Source organism: Balaenoptera acutorostrata, chromosome 14 (genome assembly GCF_949987535.1).
Source record: "Balaenoptera acutorostrata chromosome 14, mBalAcu1.1, whole genome shotgun sequence".
Lineage (NCBI taxonomy): Eukaryota > Metazoa > Chordata > Mammalia > Artiodactyla > Balaenopteridae > Balaenoptera > Balaenoptera acutorostrata.
This window is the reverse complement of record NC_080077.1, coordinates 31,538,816-31,548,392: the sequence shown is the minus strand read 5'-3', so window position 1 is coordinate 31,548,392 and position 9,577 is coordinate 31,538,816.

The window sequence follows — 9,577 nt, the reverse complement described above, 5'->3', positions numbered from 1 at the left end:
TAAGCACAGGAGATTGCCATTTTCAGCCATGACATAGCAACCAATAATTAATTGCCTCTTGCTAAAAACAACTATAAAACAAGAAAATACGTGAGACAGCTGTTTCTAAGCATTGAAGAATGGGCATCACAGGACTATAATCATTGAAATAAAGGAAAGACACAAGGTGAGCCCTACTATTTTTCCAGGTTGTGTTGTTTTCTTTTCTTTTCTTTTCTTTTTTCTTTTTTTTGCCTGGGTAGTAGATTCTTGCCACAGTACAGGGATGGGGAATCCATATAGACAAATAGACACTCAGTCTTGCTGAGCTTTGGAGGCAGAGATTAGAGTTTGAGGTTGCCTGAGCTGGAGTTTGTAATGCAGGGTACCAGAGAAGAGGAAGCTGCACAGAGGTGGGAACCAAAAATTTGTGTAAAGATTTACCATTGCTCTTTGGCTGGGGGTGAGCCAAGTTTGAGTAAGGCGAGATTCCATGAGACCTAGCAAGAATGTGCTACAGGATTGAACAGAGGTTGTGCATTGCTGAAACATATTGGAGTTCTGGCCCAATCAGAAAGCAAATACAAAATTTTATTTATATACACAGATCTTCCTCAATTTACGATGGAGTTACATCCCAATAAATCCCATCGTAAGCTGAAAATATCATGAATTAAAAATGCATTTAATACACCTAACCTACCAGAACGTCTTAGCCTAGCCTACCTTAAACATGCTTAGAACACTTACATTAGCCTACAGTTGGACAAAATCATCTAACACAAAGCTTATTTTAAAATAAAGTGTTGACTATCTCATGTGTACTGAAAGTGAAAAACAGAATGGTTGTGTGGGTACAGAATGGCTGTAAGTGTATCGGTTGTTTACCCTCATGACTGTGTGCTTGGCTGGGAACTGCAGCTCACTACCGATGCCCAGCATCATAAGACCTCTGTATTGGCCCAAATATCGCCAGCCCAGGAAAAGGTCAAAATTCAAAATTTGAAGTACAGTTTCAACTGAATGTGTATCGCTTTTGCACCATTTTAAGGTTGAAAAATCATTAAATCAAACCATCGTAAGTCGAGGTCCTTTTGTATATTATCCATTCTATGTTATATCCATATACTTACCTAAATAATAGTGTACTCTCTTGCTCTCGCCCTCCCCCACCTCTTTATATATCGTTTTTAAAAGTAGTATAAAATAACTTGTCTGTATGAAAGTGTGTCTGTTCCCCAAGTCCTGCTGGAGTAATTCCTAGGAACAGAATTATCCATGATTTATCCTGTCTTACAATTATAACATTAACATTAATTTGTAAAGCAGTGGGTAAGAAGTTGCCATCTGATCTTTAAATCTAATAATCTTAATACAGTACTGAGTCATAGTAGAGGAACTTTGAATTCACAGAGTATTCAAATTATTTTGAAATTGATCTGGGCTTAACAGTTCTCAAAACTGATTTTCTAATGAACTTTCAGCTTTAACTTTTAAGAATTGGGATTTGAGAAGTTAATTCAGCTTATTTTTTACTTTGGCATTAAATATCATATTTTTGGCTGCATACAAAATCCTTTGATGCAGAGTTAAAAACATTGAAGACTTTTACAAATCAAGAACAAAAGGAAATTAGATTTTTCAGGAAGAATTTTGAGTTCTAGGTAGAAACCTATACTATTCCTGAGTTGAAAACTTTATCCCCAGACATTTTCAAACCTTGGAAAATATAAAGTAGTCATTTGTTTAGTGTAGAATAATGTTACTTTTAGTTACCTTGTGTATGTGACTAAGACAGCACAAATTATAGATAGAAGACCAGCACAATCTTGAATTATTAGCAGGGGAACAAAAACAAGACCTCATGGTATAAAACATTCTTGACCCAGTGGCTAAGTGTACTGCACAGCTGTTTGAACTTTTCAAAAGCCCTGCTATCTTTATAATGCACAGTTTTAACTTTCTGTGTTGCATTGTGTGTATCTATGGTTACTCATGCTGAACCGAGAACAGTTTATGGATGATTATTCCTAGCATCTAAGCAACTTTACTGGTACTATTTATTTTGGTCACTTTCTGTTAGCTTGGATGTTTGCAAGCCTATTCACGTAGAAAGTGGAAAGAGGGGACCATGTAGAGTGGCTCTCTGTGTTTCCTAGAGGTATCATAAAGTCATTCACAATTATTTGTGAAGTTTGAGTCCCTGTAATGACTAGTTCTATAGAGTACAAATGTATATGAGAACCAAGAATATATGATTTTACCTTTTATTGTGTGGTCACCTTCCTAATGAACTTGACTTTTCCTTTGGCCACGTATTTTGCTTCTTAGCTGTAGCATATCAAGTCTTCCAAACTCCATACACCTAATAAATAGGATCCATATTATTAGAATTATTCAGTTGAGTTGTATTAGTCTTCTATATATTTGACTCATCCTTTTCATTTTTTAGCCCTGAAAAGAAACCAGTTCCCACATATCACTTAAAAACATGGCATAAAACTGTTGCCACCTACATCCATTAAAGATTTATAGATAAATATTTGAAATTTACCTATAAATTTTAGACTTCAATTTTCTTTACTTAGACTTTAAGTGGAAAAATGATATTGAGAGTGTATGATAGCTTGTTTTCTCATGTGATTCTTTTAAAATTTTAAATTTTGAGCTTATCTTCAGAATTTAATTTATGATCATTTTGTGACAGTTGAACTGAGTGTATATTCTTCCAGATAGGATACTGTTTACTTCAGCTAAGCAATAGGGGGCATTATTTACGCAGTGATAATTCCTTACCTTGAGCTTTAATTCCTTATCTTGAGCTTTCTCAAACCCCACAGGTAGTTTAAATTTGAACCCCAATCCTGTAGTTTTGAATATTTTCCCCCAAAGTCTAGACAAAGACCAGGAAGTTTTCTTGACATTTCTCTTTGCCAGGAGATAAATATTTTCGAGACACCCTCTCCTGCTCCAGCCCTGAGGGTCCAACTTTATGGCCAGGATCTATATTTTAACTCACCACTTTGCCAAGTATCTAAATTAAAACTCAGGGCTCTTTAGGTTGCTGGGATCAGCAAATACCCACAGGGGAAGATTTACTTTCAACATTCATTTATCTCTCCACTAACTGCTTCCTTATCCTGGTTGGACCCTGGAAATATTCCTTCTTTCTTTCTTGTTCAAAAATGTTTTTCACTTGTAAAATGTTTACTTAAATATGAAACATATGCAGAAGAATGCACACATTATAAGTGTACAGCTTGATGAGTTGTTACAAATTAAACATATGCCTATAACTACCACCTAAATCAAGACAGATAGCATCAGAGCCCATCCACCTTCCTATCCTCTCCAAAAGCATTACCCTACTTACCTAGGAGAGCCACTACCCTGACTTTTATTATCTTTGATGGATTAGCTTTGCCTGTTTTTGAATATTAGGTAAATGGAATCATACAGTATATATATATACTCTTTTGTCTGTAAATATTTTTGCACAACATCACATTTGTGAGCATTACCCATTTTTGTGTGTACAGTAGGGGTTTTTTTGTTTTTAATTTGACTGCCATTTACCCATTCTATTTGTTGATGGATGATAGGGTTGTTTCTAATTTGGGACCGTCACAAATAAAGCTGCTATGAGCATTCTTCTATATGTCTCTTAGTGAACATATGTATTCATCCCCATTTGATATGTAGCTGAGTGGCATTGCTAGGGTATACACGTTTTCCAAAGTGGTTGTCCTCATTTACATTCCCATCAGCAATGTAGGAAAAGTTGCTGTTGCTCCACATTCTCCCCAACCCTTGGTATTGTCAGGTTTGTTTGCTTGTTTGTTTGTTTGCTTTAATAGTAGCCATTCTGATGAATGAGCAGTAGTAATTCACTGTTTTAACTGGAATCTTCCTGTTGGTTAATTACTTTGAATACCTTCCCATATGCTTATTGGCCATTTGGCTATCCTCTTCAGTGGAGGAAATTGGTCAAATGAAGAAGGGTTTTTGAGTTGTATTTTTCTTTATTTTTGAGTTCTTTTTCTATTCTGGACATGAGGTCTTCATCAAATATATGTATTGCCTATATCTTCTTCCACTCTGTGACTTTTCACTGTCTTAGCGTTGTTTTAATGAAAAAGTTAATTTTAATGAAGTACAATTTTTCATTGTTTTCCTTTATGGTGAATGCTTTTTTTGTCCTGTTTAAGAAATCTGCCCTTCTTAATTCATGAAGGTATTCTTTCATGTTACCTCCTTGAATCTTTATTGCTTTGCATTTCATATTTATACATTGCAATTCACATGAAATTGATTTTTGTTTATTGTCATAAATCAAGAGACCATATACTTGACCTACTGTTTCTAGATTCCCTTTTCTGTTCCATTGGTATATATGTTTTTGCATCAATACCACATTGTTTTAATTACTGCAACCTCACAATAAATCTTGAAATCTGGTAGTGTGAGTTCTCCAACTTTGTTATTCTTCAAGAATTGTTTAACTGTTCTTGACCTCTTGTGTTTTCATGTAAATTTTAGTACCAGGTTTTCAATTTCTGTTGAAATACCTATTATATTTTATTTGGATTTTATTGAATTTGTAAATTAATTTGAGGATATTGAAAATTTTATAGTATCAGTTCTGTCAATCACTGAATATTTATTGAAATCTTTTATATTTCTCTCAGTAATATTTTGTAGTATTGTATAGAAGTATTATACATCTTTTCTTAGATTTATTCCTATATATTTAGATTTTATGCTTTCATAAATGTTATCACTTTATAAAGAATTACATTTCCATCTGTTTTTGTTAGCATATGTAAATATAAGTGACTTTTATATACAGGAACCTTGCTAAATTCACTTATTAATTCTATCAGTTTACCTATAAACATTTAAATTTTCTATATTCACAATCAGGTTTTCCAGTTCTTGTATGTTTTCTTCTTTCTCCTTTCATTATTTAACTGGATAATGAATAGTTGTGGTTTTAGCAAACACTCTAGTTTTATTTCCAAACTTTGTGGTAGGCTTTTTGTATTTCACCAGTAAGTATTTTGTTTCCTGTAGATTTTGTAGCCATCCATTATCACGTTAAGGATGTCTCTGTCTATTGCTAGTTGGTTAAGAGTTTTTATAATAAATTTCTGTTACATTTTATCCAAATTGCTGTTAAGTTGTTTTGTCTACTGTACCTTTAGTGTTCATTTTCTCCAAAAGGTAAAATTTTAGTTTTGTGCTTGAGTAAAATAGAGGCAGTCATCTGTTTGGTCAACATGTGGGTGATTTTAAATGTCTAACTTTTCTTTTAAAGATTTCAATCTAACCTTCCCATTTTTAGTTCCCCACTCTCTGCCCCATGCAGTTTTTAACCCCCACTTTAAGAGCACCGGATGCCTTGAATTCCTTACACGGTTTCCAGGGTTCTTAGTTTTCTTTCTTACTGGCTTCCTCATACCTGTCCTCCTTTACCCTAGTTCTGTTGACGTTTAGTATTTAACGATCTGTAACTTGCTAAATTATTTACCATTATTCCCTCTGCTTTCCAGCCTCCAAAGTTCTTATTCATTCATTTGACAAATGTTTTTGAGTTAGGATGGCCAGATTTAGCAAATAAGATCATAGGGCACTCAGTTAAACTTGAATTCTAGATGAATAACAGATTTTTTTTAGAGTAAGTATGTTCCAAATATTGCATGAAACACACCTATACTAAAACATTACTTGCTCTTTATCTGAAATTTAAAGTTAACTGGTCGTCCTGTGTTTTATCTGGCAAGCTTATTATGAACACCTAGTGGCTCAGGTATTATAGGTATAGGTGATACAGTGGAGATAAAAAATGGTCAAAAATCTCTGCTCCCAGGAGCTTACATTCTACTGGATGAGACAGATAATACACACAATAAGTAAATTATATAGTATTTTAGAGAGTGATAAATGCTATGGGAAAAAAATGCAGTGGGTTAATGGATATTAGATATGTAAAGATTGGGATTGGACTTCAGGCGTGTTGGAAAAGGTGTCAACGAGAAAGTGAAGTTACAGGTAGCATTTGAGTTGTGTAACTCTGGGGAGAAGGGTACCCCAGGCAAAAGGAGCAGCACATGAAACCTGAGGCAGCAGTACAGCTAGTATGTTGGAGGCAGGAGGCAAGTATGGACCAAGCAGGTTAGCAAGGGCGAAAGTGGTAGGGCAGGTCAGGAAGAGAAATCCAGACCAGGTAAGGCATTGTGGGCCATTGTGAAAATTAGGAACCTCCTCTTAAGAGGCAAGGGGGCAGTGGAGTGTTTAAACATGACTGATGTCATTAGAAGATCTGACATTGTTAAGAGAAACAATGGCTGCTATGCTGAGAATGGACAGCAGTGGGTCAGGAGAGGCCAGGGAAGAGATCCCTGCAATAATCTAGACAAGAGATAATGGTGGCCTTTACTAGTGTGATAGCAGTGGAAGTGGTCAAAAAATGGCTAAATTCTGAATATATTTTGATGGTAGATCTAACAGGATTCCCTCATGGATTGGACATAAGTATTATCTCAAGAGAGTTGGCGTCGTGGATGACGCTAAGGTTTTCAGTCTGAGCAGCTGGAAGGATGGTTCAGTTCTACACCATTTCTCATCTATTTTAATCCTCTCTTTTCTTATTTTTATCCTCATTGCTTTATGCTTGTTTATATTCCTTCAGTGATAGTTTAGTGGGGCTCTGGTTTGAAACGATGATAAACCTGTGTGTTTAACTCAACATGCTTATCCAGAAGTCCATATAGTTGTTTTGATAAGTTAATTTTACTTAATTTTGATTCGTGGGGAAGAAACACCTTTGGAATTTAACTGTAATGTGATACTTTAGTTTTTAAAAGGTGACGGAAATAAATGCCCCTGACCCAAAACAGTGTGGCTCAAGTCCATGTAACACATGTGATTCCATTAGAATTTCCTTGCTGTATTTGGTTACTGTGGAGAGAGATTATTTTTACCCTCGTGCCACTGCCAAAATGATGCGCATGAATTAACTTCTCTGTAATTAAACTAGTCCATTTTTGTATTTTGAAATAACGGATGGTAATTATCCAAGAACTTTTATGTGCCCACAGAGATACTGCATACCCTGAATAATTCCACAAGGCATTGAGAAAGGTCCAACTTAATCAGAGCAGATATTTAACACTTTCGTGTAAAAATATGAGAAGGATCCATCAAAAGAGCTAGATAACTATGTAAATTGTTATAATCAGTACTTTCTTAAATAGCTTCACTCCCTGTTTGAGCCTGGCACATCAGAGTTTTATGCTATTGTTGGCTAGTCACTCTTCTTTTTTTTTCCTGTTTTGTAGAAGAATGTTAAAACTTTATTGGATTTGTTTATTTCTTTTAGGTATTTCCCACGTCTCCCTGTCCTTTCCATGGCCAAAAGTGATCAGCTAAAAAATGTTAACAAAGAAACAAATCATCATATTTTTTAAACGATATACTGTAAAGCATTCTTTATACGAAAACCCGAAAATTTTAGCAAGAGTAATTTGGGCAACCTGATGCACTAATTGAAGATCAATATGATGACTTGAAGTTATTTTGAGAATCAGGTATGCCTTCTGAATAAATTAAAAAATATAAAATTCAGCAAATAAAAAGTGCACTCAATCACATTTTAATTTTTTTCAAACTGTTAATACAGATGTAAATGATCGGAGAACCAGAATTCTCAAGGTTTATCTTGAGTGCTTCTTGGCACCCAAGTAAGTGCCTCTTACTTACTTAAATAATTTGTATGACCTATTTCAGTGGCAGCATGCTAATTGGAATTCTGTTTATATCTCCCGGCATTATGCTTCTCAAATTAGAGTAACTGAATCTCTGGGAAGCCATGCTGGGGTTGCCAGTGGTTGATACCCCAGGATGAACAAGGTAACACTTCCTGGAGCATCCATCTTAGAATTTTTTGTGAAGACTTTCTATATTTAGGCAGATATCTGTTAGCCTGTAACACAAAGGAGACATAAAAGAAATTTCTCCTTGCCAGGGATCCCTTTGGGCTGTATCTCAACCTACCTTCCATCTCCTCTACCATTTGGATACTTTGATGTAAATATTTAAGAAACTCATTTTGACAGTCTTCAGCAAAGTCCCTATGATGCTAACACATCTTTCAGAGATTTCTAGGGTTAAATACTAATGATATCCTATTTCATGACTCATAAAATATGCAAAATATTCTAGAATAGCCTGCAGAATGTGATGTAAATGTCTAATTATCTTACTAAGTTGCCCAGTTTCCTTTTTTACCAGAGCATGCCTACTTTTGTCTCAGCTAAGTCAATTCAGTGACTTTGGATGGCATTTTTCAGTTCTGTATAGAAAATAATTATAATAGGTATGAATTGAGAGCTTTCTATGTATGAAGAGCCATTTTTGTATTGTCTCTTTTAACTATCACAGCAACCCTCTGAGTTAGGTAGTAGTCTTATCCCTTTTTACAGATGAGAACTTGGGCACAGACTGGTCAAGCTACATTCTCAAGATCACACAGCCTGAAAGAAAAGGATCCAAGATTTGAACTCAAGTGGTCCTCGTTAGAGGCTCCACCTTAACATTGTTCTTTGTCTGGAAATCATCTTGAATTAACAACACTCCTTTGTTTAAAAAAACAAACAAAATCCTTATAATCATGGGTAGCACGGCTGACTTCTGCAGAGTGACGTCATCTGTGCTTAACGGGTAGGATCCAGCTGCACACAGTGTTCAGCGTCTATGAACAACATTGACTTACATACACTCAGAGTTGCGTGGTCAAACTCAAACCAAACGATGAGGTTAATGAAATTCATGCTCCCTTTTCACAGCCCTCAGCTTCCACATTCTTGACCTGCCTTGGCACACTCCAGCTGCTTTCTAACCTTCCCCTGTTGTGTAAACAGAAGAGAACTCGATACCAGCCTTTAAAGTGTGGTTGATGGATTCCGCTTTACCTGGGTGTGAATGAATTTCAGTAATGTGCATTATCTCAACTAAGCATTTTCATTCAAGACTTTGGTTTTATCTCTAATGGAAAGATTTGAGTCCATTAAAATACCAGCCTCAGTAACCATGTGGTAAGATAACTTGAGTGTGAGAAGCCCTGGAACTAAATCTATATCATCATAAGTTACCCCATTTAATGAGACTGAGAGAGGGTAAAGATGGTCTAAAGGAACAACACCACAGAGTTTGTTTGCTTATTCAGACCTTCCCTCCTTTGGTGCCACTACGGCTAACAGCGACCCATCAGTTACAGCAGCAGACATTTTTCAGAAGTTTCTGGGGGCAGAAGAGCATGTATCCCATTGTTATCATTTTCTTCCAAGACTGAAACAGGTGTCTAGGGCACATCCGTTCCTTCCACATACACTGCCCACCATCACTGCCTGTACAGAGGCTTCAAGATCAAGCAGCTCAAACCTCCTGTGCATTCTGATGCTGTGACATTTTGGTAACCAGCAATGGGCAATAGCTTTTAGAGAAACACTGCTCTTGTGACATCCTGAAATACCTATGTCTTTTGTATTACTTTGATCTCTGATAAGAAGTTGCGGAAAATAAAACCACCTTATTAAAA